This window comes from Pseudopipra pipra, chromosome 1 (assembly GCF_036250125.1).
Source record: "Pseudopipra pipra isolate bDixPip1 chromosome 1, bDixPip1.hap1, whole genome shotgun sequence".
In the NCBI taxonomy this organism is placed as follows: domain Eukaryota; kingdom Metazoa; phylum Chordata; class Aves; order Passeriformes; family Pipridae; genus Pseudopipra; species Pseudopipra pipra.
The window spans coordinates 143,165,928-143,187,885 of NC_087549.1; the positions used below are offsets into that span (position 1 = coordinate 143,165,928).

Below are 21,958 nucleotides of genomic sequence, written 5' to 3' on the forward strand. Positions count from 1 at the left end.
AGCTAAAGAGATTTTTAACTTCTCTATTTATATTAACTTCTTATGCAGACCACTAAACCTCTTTTGCACTCGAGGTTAATTTAGGTTTGTGTCTTTGGAGGAACAATTCAGTAGTCATCTATAAAGTATCAATTTAGGTGGAGGGATTTTAGATAAGACATACAATTATCTTAAAGTCTGATTTCACAACCTGTTTGGGGAGAAAAGATGCTGCTAACACATCACTATCCTCTAATGTCAGATTGGTGACTATAATGAATTCTTCTCAAGGTGCATTTGTCATATATTACAATTATCTTTCAGTGATGGATATATTTAACAAGTGAGCAGCTACTCCAAGAAGATTAATTCTACAGAGCTGGAACAAGGATAGGAAAAAAAGGGCTGATCATGCAGAAATGCTGAGGGATCTGTAAAGGAGTATAAATGTAACAGGACCCTTTTAATCTTTCTGTTAAAAGATATGATATCCCTGTATTTAACTGAGTGGGATTTTTAAAGTACAAAATAAAATCTTCCACAGGAACTTTGCTATGAACTGGTGCTTTCTGCAGCTTGGATTGGAAATTACAAATGTCTTTTTCATCAGCTATTAAATGTTCTTTTCTATGTCTATTCATGACTGGACCAGCCTGTAATATGCCAGAAGGGCCTTGTTCAGGGAGATGACTAAAATTTCTTAAGTTTTTGGAAACACTGATGAAAAGCTTCCTTGTCATGTACATGCCTTATTTCTTTCTCATGCCTTATTGACACTGTCCAAGCTAAAGGCAGCCAATACCACTATATACACTGCTATATATATATATAACCTCTTTTCTAAGCATATCAGAAAAGAAACTTTACGACAAACATCTATGAAAGTTAACACTCCCCAGCCCCTACACTGATCCAGCAATGAACAATGTGAGCTATTTCTCTCCAGTATGAAAACTGCATATGTCATCTTTGGGCATTCACCTGGTGTGGTACATGAAGGCTCTTACTATTACACTTTTTAAAAAAAAAACCGAAACAACATTTTGGAGCTGGATGAAAACATAAAAGTTCATCCTTTTTGATCATCCCTTTCAGACTGGGAAGGGCTAGGCAGGATTTTTTTTTTTTTTTGGCAGGGCTTAATTTAGATAGATAACCATAATGATATTTGTTATATCCAGATGAAGGTAGTTTGACAGCTGCATGCATGCTTGATAATTTTTTAAGGACAAAGCAAGAGATATCTGGTATTTTACAACAAATAATAGCTGGTATTTCTTAGTATTTTTGATCATTGTATTTTGAGTGAAACCTATAAGACTGATATCAATGAAGTTTTCAGATAGAGTAAATTTTTCTCAGATTACCCATACTATCCTGTTCTGTATCTATGCATCTGACATTAAAGACAAAGACTATATGCTCTCTTTAAAGGAAATTTAAAATAAACATATTTTCTTTTTTTTCCCCCTAAATATTAAAAATACAAAGAATACTCTATTACCACCACGGTTTATGACTGCTGTTTCCAGATTTTTTCATGTAGTCTAACTGCCTCCTTAGATCTTCTTCATATCACTATTCAGTTGTTCTTAATTCCAAATCTAAGATCCCTTTTAATTCTTCCCTCAGTCCTAATAGTGTTCTTGCTATTCTCATACCAAACAAACTAACCTAACGGCTAAACTCATCTATGATTCTTTAACAGAAGGTCAAGATTTTTTCAGACTACTCTCCAGACAACCTATAGCTAAAAAATGCAGTAGGAAAGTCCATGTGCTTAATATGACTACCAGTACTTTACCTCTTCTTCAAGTCTCCCTTGGGCACAGTCTACACTTTGACCTTAGGGGTGTAACTGTAGTTGGAACAGCTCTATTAGCAGAGTTGGAAGATGGGTATATAGCTGCAGAGATGACTGCAGATAAATAGTTTTGTGGATCTGCTAACACGTTAGATCAGATGGACAAGGTGCCCTTATTTATGGGTGATGAATGTTGTAGCCATTGACTTGCATGAGATACCTAATCTTGTCTGTGGTACGAAATTGAGCTTTACGGAATGAGTAAATTCTAAATCAGAATTTGGTTTGGTTCTGGTCACACAGTTTATTTATAAAGCAATATTAAAAAAATCCTTCATTAACTCTTCGCTTTGTACAGATACTTAAAGAATTACAAGCCATATCGGCTTGCATTGTAGACAACTGGCATTTCTCTGATTGTAACTATTATTAGATCATTGTCTTGATAGAAGAGGAAATCATGAATATGGCAACTAAATCTAAAAAATCAAAAAGCATACTAATGGGGATTAAAAATTAAAAAAAAGAACAGTTTTCCATGTATAAAACTGACATCAGAAAAGATTTTTTAAAAAATATTAGTTAGAAGAGGTAATCATTTCCTTATTCTTTCCAGTACTCTTGCTATTGTGGGCTTGATCTGGATTTTTGAAATTCAAGCCAAAAAAAAGTTGAAGTATTTGTTTACCCTTAGATATATGATTAGCTTCATTAGAACTTTGCCTAGATTAACTGAAAGTAACAATGAGATGCCTAAAGATATATTTAAATGCGTTATTGGCTCTAGGCCATAAATCTGTGGTCTTTTCAAAAATCAAAGCTTGCAGCATGCAGTATAATCTCACATAAGAAAAACCTTTTAAGCCCGGTTTGCACAAGGTCACTCTGTCTCCAAAAAAAGCCCTAAGAGAAACTGTAAAGGTGTAAAAAAGAGTGTAAGATTATTTGAGGAAATATAATATAGTTAAAGCTTTTTGGCTTAGAAAATACTGAGTGGGAAAGTCTAGTTTTAAAGGTTTTGTGAAGGTTGCAGAGAAGATAACTGGGGAATTTTCTCTGTATTTCTAACTTTTTAAAGCTAAAATGCAGCCATCAAAACTTATTCATAGTGGGTTCAATGACCAAAGGAAATACTTTTTCTCTATAACACTAACTCTGAATGCATAGGCTCAATCTATTAAACTAGAGTAAGATCACAAACTCAGTTACTGATGTGCAGCTGTTTGTACTGTGTAGTTGATGGTCTTCAGCTTTAGGTTGTCCCAGGTGGGTCCCACAGACAATTCTTGCACACAGTTCAAGGAATTGCCTTTTGCATCAGCTGTCCCTCACATGTGGAGTGAAGGACAGCAGTCTAGTTGGGGTATGAAGAGAATTACGGAATTTGCACAAGACCTTCAGAACCAGAGAAAGGACTCTAGGCTATGTTATTTACCAGTGTAAATACAGTCATGGGGTAACAATGACACTAATAATTACTCCTTATGCTGTTTGCACCCCGTTTTAGCCTAACTTTGTGACTGTTGCAACAAGTTTTCTACAAGAACTTAAAGTTTTAGAACTACTGAAGATACTGATCCTAAAAGGTCATATAGATGATGATGATAATGTATGCAGTTTGTGTCTTGCCACGGTCTGGGGGAGAGGGCAGTGGGACCGTGACACTGCACAAAGGGTCCGAGTCGAGGTTGAAGGTGCAATGGTGGTTTATTAAGCGTGTGCGAGGGTTTATATAAATTCTGGTGTAGAAAGGGCCAGAAAATGGGGTGGAGCATGAGACAGACAACCAGGGGAACGAATAGGAGTAAGGACTCGGGAGAAGAGGGAGGAACTGGAGAGGAACCGGGAAAGGAAAGGACCAATGGTAGCTCTCTTCAGCCAATCAGAGGGAGGAGCAGGGAAAGCAGGGAACAGACAACTCAGGCATGCCTGGACATGCCCGGGCAGCACAACTGTAGGGGTAACATACAATGCACATATTTGAAACTACATAAGAACAGCAAAATCCATATAATAAAGTCCTTTTTCAATTGTTGTATATCTTTTTCCATGCCTGGAACCGTTCCCACTCTGATTCCTGCTCCTCCACAGTTTCTATCTACCCTATACCCAGTCCCAGCAGGTGTTTGTGTTTTGAAACATTTTCCCTATTCTTCTGGTCACATCACACTTGGGGGCAGGCAATGAATAACTCTTTTTGTGTTGTGGAGCACCACTGAATTTAGCATTGCATGGTCCAAACTTTACCTCAGACATTTCGAAGCAAACTAACACAAGAATAGTTGTCTTAGTGTCATGGGGGACTCTGTAAGGCCAAGTGTTGTGTAGTAGGGATGTGACCAAGCTACTCATGAGGCTAAGAGGATGTAGGACAAACCTTGACAATCGGCTTCAAGTGTAAGTTTCTGACCTTTCTTTACTTAGCAGTTAGAACATATCCATAGAAACCAAATAGTGCAGATACAAGAAGTAAATATGTGTTCAAGAAGAAATTAGATAATTATATAAGTATGAGAAAAGCAATGGTTGAGATAGAACTTTCATTCTGGAATCCCCTAAACACCTATCTGTTGGAAGAGAGAAGATATTTTGGAGGAAAAGTCACTCCATGAAAATGTTCCAGGTCCATTCTCCTGGCAAGTGTTTGAAACACTGACAGAGACTTCTGATCTGACCTAATGATATTCAACATAAGAATCATTGAAGTCAAATAACAATCTATGATCTCTCCTTTTAGAATGTACCCTTTTTTTCCCCTTTTTAATGTGTAGAATTCACATGAATGTTGTATTTTTTGTTTTATATTGCTCATTCAAAAATTTTCAAATCAAGTCATGCTTTAATTCCTTTGAACATATCTTTTTTCTGCCAACTAAATATTAGAAGCAGATTCCACTGCCTTTGTTAGTGCCAAAAATAATACCTAAACTATCGAATATCCCATTCCTTCCAAGATGTATTTAGGCTAATGACTACTGAAGATGTGTCGTCCTTCAGTTGTTCAATTAATCTTTTCTTTTCTTTGTCATATTTGTTTTCTTTCTTCTTCATGTTGTGGCCGTTTGGGACACATATTTGCTACTCTACAGCACAAAGTGCGTTTATTCTGCTTTACACTTTGCACCTCACATTCTAAGAATCATAATTTATTTCCCTTGAAAAACATTTCATTTGCACGATTGCTACAGCCTATTACAGTGGTCTTTCATCATGTCACATGACAGTCTGTATGGTACTGTGTGGAAAAAAGCTATCCTGTTTAGAAATACCAAGAATTCCTTTTACACTAACTCTAAAATGTTTGCAATACCTCAAATCTTAACCCAAGCAAGTCCTACAAAAAACTAACATAAAAGCCTTAAGATTAGAAGCAGAACTTCACATTCCATTTGCTGTAAATGACAACACTGATTAACGTGTTATGAGTTCAGCTCTGCACAGACTTTACATAGACTGTCCCTCTAAATCCTGTAGCCTTGGCTCCCCTTATTTAAGCTTGGCTTAGTGAGAATTCTTCAGTTGAAATGCTGTGCTGACAGAAAAAAGCAAGCAAGCAAACAAACAAAAGATCAAATCCCCAAACCCCTGACCTGTCGCACAAGTTTTGAAAGGGAAATGTGAATTTGGAAGTTAGAATAGAGTTAGGTTGGGCAAGGTCTTAACAGAACAACTTGCTCACTGTTTTTCAATTATGATATTGGATAAATATCTTGATATTCACATTTGATAATATAATTTTTGTTGAAATTTATATTGAATTGTTTAGATTCTCTGTCAAGACAATAGAATCACAGGATGGTTGAGGTTGACAAACGTGTCTGGAGGTCATCAGCTCCAACCCACCTGCTCAAGCAGAGGCACCTACAGCAGATTGTCCAGGACTGTGTCCAGACAGCTTTGGAATATTTTCAAGGATAGAGACTCCACAACCTCTTTGAGCAAACTGTGCCAGTGCTCTGCCACCTTCACATTAAAAAAACGTTTTATTTTGTTCAGATGTAACCTCCTGTTTTTCAGTTTGTGCTCATTGCCTCTAGTCCTTGAGGCAACTTGTCCAGAACTCGGCTCTGTCTTCTTTACAGCCTCCTTCAGATATTTATACACATTGGTGTTTCCCCTGAGCCTTTTCTTCAGATTGAGCAGTTCCCTCTCTCAGTCTTTCCTCATATGACACAGAACCCAGTGCTTTAATCATCTTAGTGACTCTTTGCTGGCCTCTCTCAAATTGCTCCAAATCTCTCTGACACAGGGGAACTCAGAACTCTGTATTTCTGCATACTTTCTTTTCATGTTTGAGTTTTGCCCGCAGCTCCATGTTCATCCACAGGCCTCTTCATATTTTTGCCTAACTTCCTGCTTATTGGAATAGTCAAGAGTTGAGCTCGGAGGAGGAGATCCTCAAATTCAAGTTAGCTTTCTGGGCCCTCTTTCCTCTCCAGGGTCAGGGGTCAATGTTTATTTCATGGTGTTGTGCTCTGGATTAAGCTATAAACTGCCCAGAGTGGCTGCATTTTTGTTTAAGACTTTATAAAAGCCTTTTAGTTTGTTATAACCTCTAATTAGCATCCAAAGAAAGAGTCACACACTCTTCTCTAAGAGAAATTCTTTTTAATTTAATGAGGTAAATAAGATATTTTGCCAAAAGGTTTTTAGAGGAGTAAAATACAACCAAGAAAAAAACATTTCACTAAAACATTCAGCACAAAGACCCATTCCACAGGAAACGTCCACTAAAACAATTCATATACCAGCTTTAGTAAAACACAGTTCATTGGTTTTAAGTTACCCACAAGAGAAGGAAAAGGGTAAAAGAAGAAAGATTAAAAGGGGCAAAGAAAGAGAGAAGGAGAGGAGAATAGTTACCGACAAGATTTGATGATTCACATGATGCCGGCTGGAGAGGAAGAAGAGAGGGGGAGAGAAGAGAGAAATGGTTACTGACTCACATGGTTCAGGCTGCAGGAGAGATGAGAGGGAAGGAGGGAGAGAACACATGGAGTCTTGTGTATTTAAGGAGCTTAGTTTTCCCTCTCAGGCAGGATATCCGGTCAGTGCCTTTCAGGACAGAATGAGTTGTGCCGTAGCAGTCACAGGCTGCAGGGGGATGGTGTGGGTGGGCTACCAGGCAGGTCTGCCTTGACGGACAGCCCAGCTACAGGCCTTCAGCTCTGCCCTGTGCCCTCAGCAGACCTTATCACATTCCTGCAGGTCCAGGCCCAGCCCTTCCCCACATGCACAGGGAGTGGGTTTCAACCCATATCAATAATTCAGTGAGATTCGGATCCAGGATCTCACACATGGTCATGATTATTTCATCCAGTGTTTATTTCAGTGTTTATTTCATCTATGTTTATTTCAGCCATCAGGTGGTCCATGTTTATTTCACGAACATGGTCCTGTAAATATATCTATCTTACATAATTTTTGAAATTACACTCTATTTTTTAAAAATAGACTTTAATTACTTTTTCTGGTTAACTGGTAACAAAGTACTAAAGGACTATTGACTATATAAAACTTGTACTTTATTAAAACCTGCTCTTCCTTCTGCTATTCATACTGCATACATGCTCTAAAGAGTAGCTCAGTGATTCGTACAGAACTAATTAGTAGTTTAATACCACATGAAATTCAATAGAGAGACCTTAAATTTACACCACTATACATGAGACCAGAATTTGGCTTTTGGTATTTGTCATAAAGAGCAAGTCAAATCTAAAGATAAAAAGCATTCATTCCAGTCCATGATTTCAATACTAAAGTAGCGCATGGGGAAAGGTCATCACAATTAAACACATAATGTAAAACTGAAACTCCGAGCAAGTGTTTGTGCTTCTTCTCTATCTCAAGATTTATGTGATTGACTCTTAATTGGAGACCTAGGGTTTCATTTCACAGCTTGGCTTGACTTCACAGACAGGCTATTAGATCTCAAATGAACAGGGAGAAAATAGCAATACTTTGTGTGCATGTAATAGAGAATTAAGATACTTTTCGACCTTCTGTGATGATTAATTAAAGAAAAAGTGAGCTTAAAATGCAGAAATTCAATATATTTGGTATAAGAGGTGTGTATTAGTTTATGATGGCAAACTGGACAAAACTAAGTCTTTGTTTTAACACATGTCCACATTGCCACATATGGGCATTATGGGAATGGATGGATGGATGGGGAACACTGGTATTTCAGCAAACTGATGACCCTTTCTTTCTGGTCTCATTTTTTGGCTATAAAAGTGCCTTCTAATATAAAATTTTATTGTGGATTTAAACCTCTTTGGATACCACTGAATGCGGAAATATAAATGATTGCTTAGTTATAATTGGTAATTAATGTAAGGCTGGATGACAGGAGGTCATCGATCTGCCAAAACTGTGACTCTGGGCACCTTCAAATACAGCTGTCTACATCCTATCATCCAAAGCCCATCAAGGTGAATTATATTGCAAGCCAAACTGGCGGATATTGCAAATCTTCAGGGCCTTTCTGAGTGGCTTGCATCTCTACCCATGTTGATGAAAAAAGAATCTCACTGTGCAGTGTGAAGATTACCTTTGCAACTGTGTTGATTGCACTGTACAATAAAAGCACAGTGGATAAATAAATAATATCTTATCACATTATGACATATTGTGACATCCTACAAGTGGTTTTGTCTTTTTTTTTTTTCCTGCAAGAAAGTTGATTTCATTTGTAGGGAACATAACTATGAGACATAATATGTACAATCTTAGAATGATTTTTGCCAGCTTAATGACAAAGGAAGAAAAATACCAGCAGATTCAGACTACATCTGTTGTAATGTAATGAGGTTCTCACAAATCAGGCGGCCTGGGGCAAACGGCTTATTTTTCTTGCTTCTTTCATATGTAAGTAACTTCTTTCAGCTCAATAACTGAGCTTCTAGGCTTTTACTTTTTATGTCTTTCATTTGGTTTCTGAGGCTTCTATTTTCTTTTAGCATATTCCAAGGCCAATAAGATAACAGCTTCCAGAAATGTAATGTGCAAACTTCTCAGCTTTGCATTTGCTGAACTGCAGTTGGGGATGCTCAATAGAATATTAAACTGTAGAGTTATTATTCCACTATATCATCTTCACTCTTCAGATGAGACACACAGACACAAAAAAGGCATATCATTGTGGCAACTGAACTGTGGGTGGATAAGCATAGTTAGACAGTGTGCAGCTGAAATCTAAATCCATCAATCAAATAAAATTAAAACCATAGTCAGCACCTTGTGTCATAATCTCTGTGAAGAGATAATCAAACCATTTGCTTCAGGTGGGAAGAAGGCAAGTATGCTTAAACGATCTTGTGTTATTGATCCAGTGCAATTCTGAAAACAGCCCCTGCAGTGTAATCTCTACAGCTTGATAGATTGCATTAGTAGATACACTCAGACCAGTGAGATTACCTTCCACATCAGTTAAGTAACAGAAATAAAAAATGAAATGACAGCATTCTTTAAAGGAGAAAAATCATGGATAGAAGAATACAAAAATGCTATGTATGTGCCTTTCATCAGTGGAGTATCTGAATACATCACCACTTTGAGTGTAGCAAACTCACACATTTGAGTAGCAAGCTCACACACTGCTTTGCAGATGTGGGAACTGAGGCCTAAAGATCTCCATCAGAATATGTAACCTCACAGGATGTCTGCATCAAAAACTGAACTGACTTTTTCAAAAGCCAGGATATACAAACAATTCTTCTTTCAATAACCCCTTACTTAACAGGAACAAGGAAGTTATAAGGCATTATTGGGATTTCTGGTCATATTAGCAAGGAAAAATCCAAACTACTTAATTTCATGTTTAAGTGAAAACATCAATAACCTGAGCTCACAAGAAATTCAGCAACCAGTGAATAGACACTTGCACTTCTCTGGGCTAAAATGTAAATTGCATGTAGACTGGGAAAAATGATGCCACACACAGTTCTGCTGAGTTAACTTACTGTATGAATGGTGTAATTTGACAGAGTTTGGATAATTTTTTTTAGAGCTCTGCTGCTTTATGCAAGATGAATTGGCTTTTCGACTTCACTGACTGTATATTTTATTTATTCATTGACTTAATTTATGTCACAAAGTTCATGGCATCACTGGACTTTCAAAGTTGAAACTAAAAAAATCTATTCCCTTTCATATTCTGTGCATTTGCAGCCATGGAGAACAGCAGTTAAAGATTTTTTCTTATTGCAATTACTTTATATAACCATTTATTGTGTATGACGATATCTTGAAGGGACAAATCAGTGCAATTTAATCTGGTCACTCATGACTGTAAGGGAAAGAATACCTGCAGTCAACTGTTTCTTTCAGCTTCACCAGTAAATGGACTTTAGTTTTCATCTGAATAGAACCTGACTTCTCACGCTTTCCATTTCACCTCCTTGTTTTAGAGACATGAGGGACTAATGTTCAGATGACCTTCCTGTTAAATTAGACCAGAGCTGTGCTTGAGCTATTAGTAAACACTGAAACAGATGAAACTGAAAAGGGAACTGAGACGTTAAATAGTTTTAAAATGTCCCAGTGACCTTCATGCAATTCTTGAAACTATTGTTGTATACTTCAAATCCCATATCCTTCCACCTTTCTGTTTTTCCTTTCTATTTTTTTTTAAAGAGGTGCATATTTGGCCTAGAGGAAGGGAACTTTAAGTCAATGAGCTTCATTAGTGCTTTCAATATGTGACAAATTCATCATCACAGTTATACCACTGCAGAGTGCCTTCCCTTGGGCCTGATCTGAGGGAGAAGAGAAATTCTGTGCATGACTCCAGAGTATTTACTAGACCCAAAACATCTTGGGTTCCGCAGTCAACTCATGTGACTAAAATAATGACGATCCTCCCCTTGGAGCTGGGCATGGGAGGATGCTGTCCAGTGTCTGAAGATTCAATCCTCTGCAGATGCATGTGGCAGTTGTAGACTTGGGGACACAGAAAACACTGAAAGCAGCTGTGGGGAAGCAATATGGTTCCTGATGTTATTTTTTACCTGCCTTTTGCAGGCCTGCTGATACTGAGGAGCTGTTTAAATCCTTATTCTGTATTTCACAAGAATGTGCTTGCAAGGAATGTTTCCTTGCGATAGGAATACTGGAGACAATACTGAAGCTGCCTATTAATTTAAATATTTTTATGCTGCCATTTTACTTACTGTCCTTCTCCGAAGTTCCAAGCTTCTTTTTTTGTCTCTTCTTCAAACCCGTTTCTGCGTTTATCAAGTCATATTTCTTCTCTAAAGTTGTTATGTTAAAATGTTTACTCTGTAAAAGTATATTTGTCTTCTGTGGCAGAACAACTGAGAATAAACATGTATGGTAAGCTCAGGGAAGATTCAGAGATGACATCCTCATGGGAAAAGCTAAGCTTTTCTGCTGGGTTTTGCTATTAGATAGGTGAAAATAAAGTGAATTGGAGGATCAGTTTAGTCCTTGAAAATGCACCATTTTGAATGGGCAGAGTAAAAGACCATACATGAAACATTCTTGTGTGGGAGATAGCTTTTTTCTGTCTTATGACAGAATGATTTTCTCCAGGCAGTGATCAATCATGTCTTCCATGTTCAGACCTTGAAATGTTCTCTCAAACATATTAAGCAGAATTATTACTAAACTTTGCTTTCTTGTTTTTCTTTCCCCAGTTTCAAATACAATTATTTTAGCTTGTTGCAGACATTTTGTCTGCAACACAATACAGTTGTGTGGAAGACCTGTTAAAAACTGTAGTGTACCTCTGTAATTCAATCAGATCATGATGACAGATTATAAGAAGAAATTTCTCCCAGTTTTTGTGGTGAAAACTGCTTAAAAATTACTTTTATGACATGCCAACAGAAAATATTAATTAATTACTTAAGCTACCAGCTAAGCTTTCTTGGGGCAGGGAAAGAGGGTTAAGTTTTTTTCAGCTTTTCTAAGACTAGCTCTGAATATCTGTTGTAGTAGAATGCAAGTGATAGACCATTTCATTGATCTCACTTAACATTTTTTTCTCTCTAGTATATTTTAGCTGGTCTGTGGTATTCTATCACTTTTTTAACTAGAGTAACCTTACATAATGTGCTAACTCTAGCAAAATACTGATTTGTATAAAAATAGCCTTACCTTGAATTGATGAATGCAAGGTTATATAAATTGTTAAGTGTGGGACAATTATTCTACCACAGGATCATCGGTGGCCACATGTGCTTCACATAAGTGAATGGCAAGATATAAATTCACTGTGTTAAGAAAAAGTCTCTAATGAGCACTTAAAATTTTAATACCTGAACTGAAAATGTGCATCGCACACATATCAGCTAAGGACAAAACTGTTTAACTTGATATCAAGGAACTCTTCAAAAGAAGAGGAAAGTGAGAACATGTGAAATAATTGGCTAATTCCATGACAAATTTCACTACATAACTATGAAAGGAAAGAAAAAGATACCCCTCCCCTCAAACTTCTGGTACTGTAACATGCCTTAGTGAATAGTAACTTGGCCACACAACCTCCCAGGGAGTTTGCCTTTGGGAGATTCATCATGTAATAGAGAGGAAGGGAGAAGGTATGTATGAAAAATCAGAAGGAGCACAAAAGATGTGATGATTCAACAAAACTAAACTTGCAGTTTTACCTGTTTACAATGGGACTCTGTTCTTTAACTGATCACAATCTGTGCAGCAAGCAAACATATGGGCTGGGGGCGAGGGGGGCATTGCTTGGCATCTACTGACTAATTTGATATATAGCACATTTTTCCTATCTTCTCAATATCTATGGTGTTGAAAATTATTTGAAAATTAATGAGGGGAAAACTGACCCATTTTTTTTTCTTGCAAAGCATGCAGTTCACTGCACCTGACTGGGGGGAAGGAAAGTATGAAATAATTGCAAAATTCTTAAGAGCACATTTTCAACTTGGTAATCAGAAAGGAATGTTATTAATCAATTACAATTACTGCTAGGATGCACTAATGGTACAGGAAAAAAAAAAAACAACAAGAGGAAAGACTTGGAAAGGGAAAAATCTTCTAAACACATTTGTGAGTCATATTGACCAATGTCACTGCACTTAGAGCAGCTTCAAGTTGTGAAAACTGCCTGACCCATTTTGTCAGTCTGCATAAAATCTAGTTCAGCTCCAAAAGAGACAGAAGTTTGGAACTGAATTGGGGTTAAAATTTTGTAAAGAATATAGTTAGACAAATTTAATAAATACAAACATTTTAAACTAAAATTTTTGCACAAATTTATTTTCAAAATTCCAATTTTCTGACAGTTTCCCAAAGCTGATATCATCTTTTCATTACTTTAAGATATATTTTTTCCTAGTGCAATATCAGCAAAAACATTCATGAAGTCTTGGTAAGGTCAAGACAAGTTTCTAACAATACTTAATTATGGCACTGGAAGTGTCATTTAATCTGGTGAAATTTGTTCATTGTCAGTACGTTAGCCTTGGAATTAAATGTGATGTTCAAAATACACATAGAATTTATGAGTAAAGGGCTATTCTTTAAAATTAAACATCTGTATTCTTTCTATTTTGTTCTTCTATATATAAATATTTTCATAAAATAGTTTTTGATAGATGTACAGATGTATCATGGAAAGAAAAACTAGAGATGAAAAGGTATTAGAATCAGCTACTCTGTTAACATATCAGTATACTTTAAAAATATAACTATTTCTAGAATTTTGTGTATCTTGGATTAAAAAAAACCAATAACATACAATGAAAGAAAAGTATCATGTCCTACTTAAGTATTAGTAAACAGCAATTCAAAGCTTATTAATGGGAAGGTGTAGTGGGTTTCTGTGGCTGGGTTTTGGTAGCGGGGGACTACAGGGCTGGCTTGTGTTAGAAGCTGCTGGAAGCTTCCCCTGTCCCATGGAGTCAATGCCAGCCAGCTCCAGGATGGACTTCCTGCCACTGGCCAAGGCTGAGCCAGTCAGGAGCAATAGTAACACCTCTGGGATAATATATTTAAGAACAGAAGATTGTTGCACAGAAGAAATTCCAGCCAGGGAAGAGCGGAGTGAGAACATGGGAACAACAACATAGACACCAAGGTCAGCGCAGAAGGAGGGGCAGGAGGTGCTCCAGGTGCTGGAGCTGAGGCCCTGCAGCCCGTGGTGCAGCCCATGGTGGGGCAGCTGTGCCCCTGCAGCCCGTGGGGGACCATCGGGGTGCAGAGACCCCCCTGCAGCCCATGGAGGAGCCTGTGCTGGAGCAGGTGGATGCAGGAAGGAGGCTGTGACCTCGTGGGAGGCCCAGGATGGAGTGGGGTCCTGCCGGGGACCTGTGGCCCGTGGAGAGAGAAGTCCACATTGGAGTAGGATTTCCCGGGTAGGACTTGCAGCCCCTGTGGGGGACCCATGTCGGTACAGCTTATCAGTGAAGGACTGCACCCCTTGGAGAAGTGACTCACAGAACAGCAGTTTGGGAAGAGCTGCTGCCCGAGGGATGGACTCACTCTGGAGAGGTACATCAAGGACTGTCTCCCGTGGGAGAGACCCCGTGGGAGCAGGGGAAGGACTCCTCTCCTTGAGCAGCAGCAGAAACAACAACTGACCATAACCCCCATTCCCTGTCCCCCTGCACTGCTGGGAGGGAGGAGGGAGAACATGGAAGGAAGGAGGGGTGGGGGGAAGGTGTTTTTAAGACTGTTTTATTTCTCACTCTTTGGCTCTTATCTTGTTAGTAATAAATATAAGTATTATCCCCACTTTGAGTCTAGTTTTACCTGTGAAGGTAATTAGTCACTGAACCTCTCCCAGCTCTTATCTCTGCTCGTGAATTCTTAGCTGGATTTTTCTCTCCCCTCTGTCCAGTTGCAGAGGGGAGAGTGAGAGAGTTGCTTTAGTGGGTACCTGGTATCTGGCCAGGGTCAACCCACTACAGAAGTCATTAATGCCAGTCAACCTATGTCATGTTCTTTGACCAGTACAACTGCTAGTGTCCACGTATAATCCTTCCACTATTTTCAATAAAGCACAATCCTTAGGCAGAAGGATTTGGTAAGGTTTTATCATACAACTGTTGATCTGATCTCCAGCTCACAGCTTCTTTCATAAATCTTTTATATTATTCCTTGTTAGAGTGTTTAAGAGACACCCTAAATAGTTCCTTTCTCACCTAAAGTTTTAAATATGTATAGATTGTTATATGCACCTGCATCTGTTGGCTGAAATAAACAAGAAAAGAATATGTGGAGCTTTTGTTATTAATTCTGATTGCAAATTTTTGTGAGTTTTAGTCATTTTAACAATAGTGAAAGCACAAACAGTAGCATCTGCTAGAGAATATTGTGAGTGGCAACACATGTCAAAGAGGAGAGAAGTGTGGAAAAAATCTTAGCAGTGCAGAGTTACATTTTTACATAATCGTCTCACTTTGTTAAGTTAAAATCTTTAAGTCTTAATGACAGTTCTTGATATTCACTTTTGTTACTGAATGCTGCCTTTTTTTTTTTTTTAGGTGCCATAAAACTCTAGGTTTCCAGCTCCAATTATTTAATTATGAGGTCTATCATATGACAGATATAATTTTGTGGAAATAGATTACATTCAATTATTCAGGCAATGTCTACTCATTATAATCTTGAAAATGCAGATAGAAAGTCCTTACAAATTTGTAATAGTGTGCTTTAGAAAAGCAGCCTGTTAAGCTCTTCACTACTGTCCGCATGAGTTCAGGGGTGTTGCACTGTGTCACTTGCACCTGAGGTGAATTGTATCCTTTTAGGCAGGGACCAACAACTTTTACACCTACAGAGCATGGAGAAGGCACACGACTGTTTAAAAAGAAAGAGGAAAACAAACAAAACCACACTGTATCTGACTGTAACTAGGTTAGGTGTCCAGACATCCTGAACACAGTTCTCGAAAGTTTTTTTTTGTCAGAGGACAGTGAAAAGAAGAACCCATCATTCTATCACTGAAGGTACTAATTTCACACTGAAATCAGTTACCCAGTGGTCAACACCTGGTAAATCAGGACAGGACTGTTTCTTTCCTTCTTCTCCCCACTCTATTTAGACACAGGAACAGACAGGATGGACTCTTGCAAAGCTTTCTCACTATGCCTGAAAGAAACTACAGGACCCATGCGCAGTGTGGACACAGTGAGGAGCTGACCCCATGGGATGAGCTGCAGGCTCACCTTGCTGTACTCAAAGGTACCTCTTCCTCCACACTTTTGGGCAGACCTTTTGGGGTAGGTTTTCCAAAGCAAGTAAACTGGTAAATGTTGTAATGCTGACAAATGCTAGCAAAATAAAACACAGAAAAACAACCTCTGGACTTTTGTTAAAACATCAGTTCAAATAGAAAAGCTGGGGAGATGTGCAAGGTAGGTGCCACTCACAAGCCACGGAGCCTCCATTCCCATCTTCATTTTTCTTCTGAAATGCTTGTGCATGATATGATTCCAACCAAACTCACGACCATCACCTTTAATGGGATAAAAAAACCTTAAGAAAAACAGAGATGGCAAGAACTGCTTTCAGTGACTGAGAATGAACACAAAAATATGTCTGGCAACATGCCGGAATTGCTTGTGCCTAAGTGGAACTGGAGGAAAGCCAAAAAATGTGGCAGCTTTGCTCTGAATGCCAATATTATCACACAGCTCTCATCATAACTTTGTAAAAGATGAAGCCATACCCATGGGAGAAAAGACGTCATCCAATGGCACAAATGCCATGATTTTGTCCATTTTCCTTAGCAAAAGTTAGAAAGTAGAAACTACTGTTTTGACTGTGCATGGGTTTTAAAAACAAAGCCAAAATCTTTCTCACTATGATTGTATCTCAGCTATTTCTTACAAAATCTCTGTCCTGCAACATGTCATCGGCCCCAACTTTGACAAATGCAGTTAGGCCAACTTGTCAGTGCTGAACTATTTAGCCAGTCACCTGTATTCAGCTCTCATTTTTGGCTCAACACTTTAAAATTGGATAAAGTGATCTTCTAGTTCATAGTTTGTGTGCTCAGCATGTTCCAGGATGGACTGCCAGCTCTAAATCTTGATAAAACTATTACTGGCAAATCCTCAGAAGAAAAAATAATACTTTTTCCCACTGCTTTTTTATATTCATGCATTTCTGATAGCAAATACTCTCTTCATCACAGTTCAAGGTGCTATTCCTAAGGGAATCAGTAGAAGCTGAACCCAAACAACTGAAGGTAGAATTGCTCCAAATTGCCTTAGTCTCAAATTGAACCAGATTTACCTATCATTTATGTGACACAGTCAGGTGTCCCTATTTCCTAGCCCTGCAATCAGAAAACTATTGACCAGAAACAAAATAGGTTTCACTTCATATTACTGAAATGAACAACCCCTGTAGTAAAGGGGGGAGGGGGTTTGGGGTTTTTTTGGGGGGGAGGATTGTATATTTCAGATGATTGACCGAAGTAAGAATCTTGAATTCAAAAATGAGGAGATTAGGCATGGAGGTGTCAAGTAACCTGTGAGAATTAACTATCTTTCAGCTTTCCATGAACCTTTTTTTTCAATAGTGAGTTGTAATGAATTTAGGTTTTTGTTTACAGAATCAGTAGCTCTTTAGAAGACTTCGATACCTGGGGTTCTTTCCTTCCATGGACGATGTGTACCTAAGTATATGCATACAGTACTGGTTTGCTACTTTTCACTCTATAGAAAAGCACCTTGTGGAGATCACCCCAGTTTCCATTGATTTGTTTGCTTGTTTATTTTAAAGCTCATGAGAAAGTAATTCCCAGACACATGAATTTTGTATGGTCAAAGGTAGGGGAGATGAATCCCATGACGACTCTATTTCCCATAATGAAACCAAAAACTTTCTCCACTTTTTCTTTCTATTATGTCTTTCTATCAACAAATAAGGCACAGTCCCTAAATTTGAAACTATGTGGTAGTCAGTGTAATAAGATTCAACTTCAATATGTGTTTTTCATACTGCGTAACAATTAGAAAAAAAATACTTTAGGGAAAAATAATCTAAACCAAAATGAATAAAGATAACAGAAATAAATCTTACAGCTTAATAATTTTTACGTGTCACTGATTCGTGCCTATTGCAGTGCACTATCCTTGGTGCAGAAACCTTTTTCACAAATCTTAACATGGAGATGTTGCAGACTGTTATTCTCCTCTACACTGTAAGTTAGTCCTATCGTGATCTAGCAGTTACCTAGGAAACAGATTTAGGAAGGAAGTATTAGTGATTGTATGTGGTCTGATTTGGATTTTTGATTTTAGGGTGAGTTTTTTTCACATTTTCAGAGGTTGACATTATATTTATATTGCTAAATGTCAAAGAATTTGCAAAATTCTTCTAGGCTTTCATATTAGTTTGCATCTATCATACTATACTACAATTGAAAAGCCATAATAAGAGAAAAAGATTTTTTTAAATATTCTGAATAAACTGTATAACCATGTGCAGATATTGAGTAGCTCATTAACAACACTGACAATGGCACTTATATATTCTCTCCATGAATATTCATGATATCACAAACTTTCTTACAGCTTTGGCTGATCTATTAATAAAAAACAGGCATTCCCATTATAAAAACTCAGGTGATAAGAGATATCTTGTGTTTAGCTTTCCATCTGTGTCACATTAAACTCTGGTGATTTCAAGCATATCTCTTTAGACTACAATGAATAAGATCTTCTCAAAGAAATTCACACATTATCTTGAGCAATGTGACTTGATATAGAAATAATTCCCACATTACATGATTCAGAGAAACTAAAATTCTTATGCTATAACAGGTTATTACGACAGTTAATAAGATATTGAACATGAAAATTTCGTGGGAGAAATGCATATCTTTTAGATATGTGCATGTATTACATGTTATTGCTTTTAAAAATCTAAAGCCATATATTAAATATTGAAAGTTTTGTAGTCAAAGAAATAGAAGATATGTTAGCATTAGGAAAAGTAAAGTATGATATCTTTTGCATTTCAAGTAAAGTTTTGAGTACTTAATAATTAGTTCACAAAAAACATTTACTTTATAAAATTTCTTTACTCTGCTTGGTAATCTACTTTCATGAACTCACTATCTGCACCCAGCATGGTTAATGTGTCTGTAATGCATTAAGACATCAGCCTAAGTAGTACAGTTGCTATAATTTAAATTCAGTAAAATCCTAAAATAGCTTCCTAAAAATGCTGGTGAAACAAAGCAGAAAGGCCAAAAAAGTGTATTGCCATATGTTGAAAAACCTGTACATAGCTTTTATTTACTTTATCACTTGCCAATAATATGACTGTGCAAAATGTATGGTAATAAAAATATGTAATTCAAGACTCATTATCACTATTTGGAATTTCAAATATTGCAAGAAGTTACTCCTGTGCAGGATTGGGAGGTCACCCAAAAATATTGGCAATTTACTGCTTCCTCCCTTTTTTACCATTTATCTTGAAATTTGGTGGACCACACAGATGTAGTAGCCATTGTTATGGTTTTACTTCCATTTTTCTCCTCAATATTGGCTTTTTATAAGTTTACATAAACAGTTTTGAATAAAAATTTCCAAGTATAGTGTCTATATGATATTATTTAATTTTCTTAAAATGTTCTAAGATATTTGTAGTGGTTTTGGACCTTTGTGATGAAATGTTTGGACTTACTGAAAACTATAAATTTAGGGACTGCACATTTATTTTGGTCCACAAGTCTCAGGTGAGATGTGACACAATCTTGTATTACAAAAGGAAAGTCAGTTCGATGCTTATGTAAGTTAAAACTATTTAAATTAATGAAACAAAGAACTTCCTTAATACAATCTTTGGTATAATTTTGTTAAGAACTGAAAATGAATGGTGCTTATTTTATTTTTATATAGTACATTTTGGTTTTAATTTAACAATAATCTCCAAGGCTTAGTTCTATTATACCTTTGGTTATACTCTGGATTTACCCTTAGATGTCCACAGTACAAGAATCTGTGAATCATATTCCACTGTAATATATAATGGATAGATTACTTTCACAAAAAATAGCTGATATGTTTCTTCCATAATAAACTGTTACGATTTCACATTTCGTGCCTCCAATTCCCTTAAAAGCACCAAGAAAATTACATGCAAAGAACGTACAAACAAAACTAGTGTGAGTGAAAGATCAAGAGGTGGAATGTAAAGCATATAAAGGCCAGGAAAAGAATTACCCTTCTTTTTAGTACAGGATTAACTTGGTGTTATTCCATATACTCTTCCTTTTAGATATAAACTTTGGTGGTTTACGGTTTATTATCTAATATCACCATACATATATAGGACAATGAACAAGAATTTTTTTATTTTTCTGATTTTGAATTATTTATTTGCCATTTTAAAAAGTTGAATCCTTTTGCATTTACAGTTGTACATGTTGCTGTGCACATGAACCACACCCGCTAGGAAAATCAGCTGTGTGAGGTTTGGTTGGGTTTTCTGAGTTAAAAGGAAAGATTTTTGGACCAGAGTACACTGTTTATCACTTTTATGGAAAGACAGAGCCCCTCCTAAAAGCTTTAGCTTGACTCCAACATTCCACAGGCAGCAGGGCTAGGCAAGGCACGCCTTGTCCCAGCCACTCCTCTTTGTCCTTCCCAGGACAGTGTTCCACAAGGATGGACACACAAAGTCACAGACACCATCTGTGTGTCTTACTGACATGTCTCAAGTAGTAGTTTTGCCTGGCCAGCTAAATCTAGCAAAAACTTTGTTCACTGTAATCTCATGCCAGAGAATCTCCTCCTATAACCAAAACCACTAAAAGAGCAGCAGGGTTGTGTCTAGTGGCATTGAGAAAAACATTATTGGTTTTTTGAGGACTTAATTCCATCCACCAGATAATTTTGAAATTATTTCATTTTTCAGTCTGAAATTTCTTTTAAATGAAAGACAGCACGTCATTTTCACTTCTCCATTCATCTCCCTCTGCCATCCTCTTCTCTGTACCCCTTCCCCTACTAATTCATACAGAGAAATGGATTTAGACCTAAAGGTCAAAAGGGTAAGTACTGGATATATCAGAATTAAATTTAGCTGCTGCTGTCTTTCCCTTGCAGAGGAGAGTAATGGTATTGTACATTAAATTAAGCTGTTGGCTTTTGGGCTTTGTTTTTTTTCTTTTAAAGGAAAAAAAATCAAATAAAATGATGATTTAGCACATGTAAACATATACTTTAGACAATAATTAAAATATGCCCTTTAATATAATGACTGTACACAAGAATAATTTTTATTCTCTGCTTTTTATTACTAGGAAAATCAATTATTCAGAAAAATAACATTAATTACAATTAGAAATACTACACTTGAAGTTTTAGTTCATTACTGCAGTCTTCCAAAAATGTAATAATGGATTGGACTGCATTTATTCCAGAATTACACTTTTTAACAAAACCCCGATCTGGTTTTCTGTTAACAATGTCTTTAACAATATAAGGAAGACTACAGAGTAGAATACATTCTGTGAGATAAGAAAGTTATTTGCTCAGGTGTATGAGTGGAAAATAACCCAACATATGAATTGACTGCAGTATTTCTGTGAGTCAGCTTTGCAAAAGGATTGCTACTAAAAAAATGCTTTCTTCTTTTTACAGGTAACACATAATGGAAAGAAATCAACAGTTGCATCTGCTGAAAATCAGATCACATCAAATACACCACCCTTCTAATGTCTTCAGAAAAGATACTTTTAATGACCATTTACAGTTCTGGGAAGAAGATAGTTCCTGATCTCATCTGTGCCTTACATTGGACCTTTAACAACGGTACTAAAGAGTGACATTAAGTGCTATGGAATTCATAAACTTGATGTTACTTACTCTTTGAAAGACCTTTAAGTATAGACAGTTTTCTTGCTGCCTTGTAGAACATTCGGAAACTTATCTGGTTAGCAGTGTGAGAAAAAAAAATAGCTATTTCATAAGATTTCTGGATATCCAATAAAATGCATTAGAAAACTTTTTTTTTAATATTTCATTATTTTTTGGAATGGGAAGAAAAAACTCTCCAACCTGTTTTTCTTCGTCTTTACTTCCTGACACAGCAACTGCTGTAAAAAATGTAAAAATGTAAAAATGAGAAGTTCAGCTGAGTGAATACATCTAATTACTACGAAACCGGTGAGAAATGGCACAAACACTTTCTATCACCCTTTCTGAGAGATAT

General features: G+C 36.9%; 1 long non-coding RNA gene across 1 annotated transcript; it reads left to right on the top strand.

The window, feature by feature from the left end:
• Positions 1–13,503: 13,503 nt before the first annotated feature.
• LOC135421313 (uncharacterized) lies at positions 13,504–21,754 on the top strand. Its single transcript, XR_010433963.1, has 2 exons — positions 13,504–13,856; positions 21,388–21,754. It is a non-coding gene; the product is annotated as an uncharacterized LOC135421313 (long non-coding RNA).
• Positions 21,755–21,958: the final 204 nt, after the last annotated feature.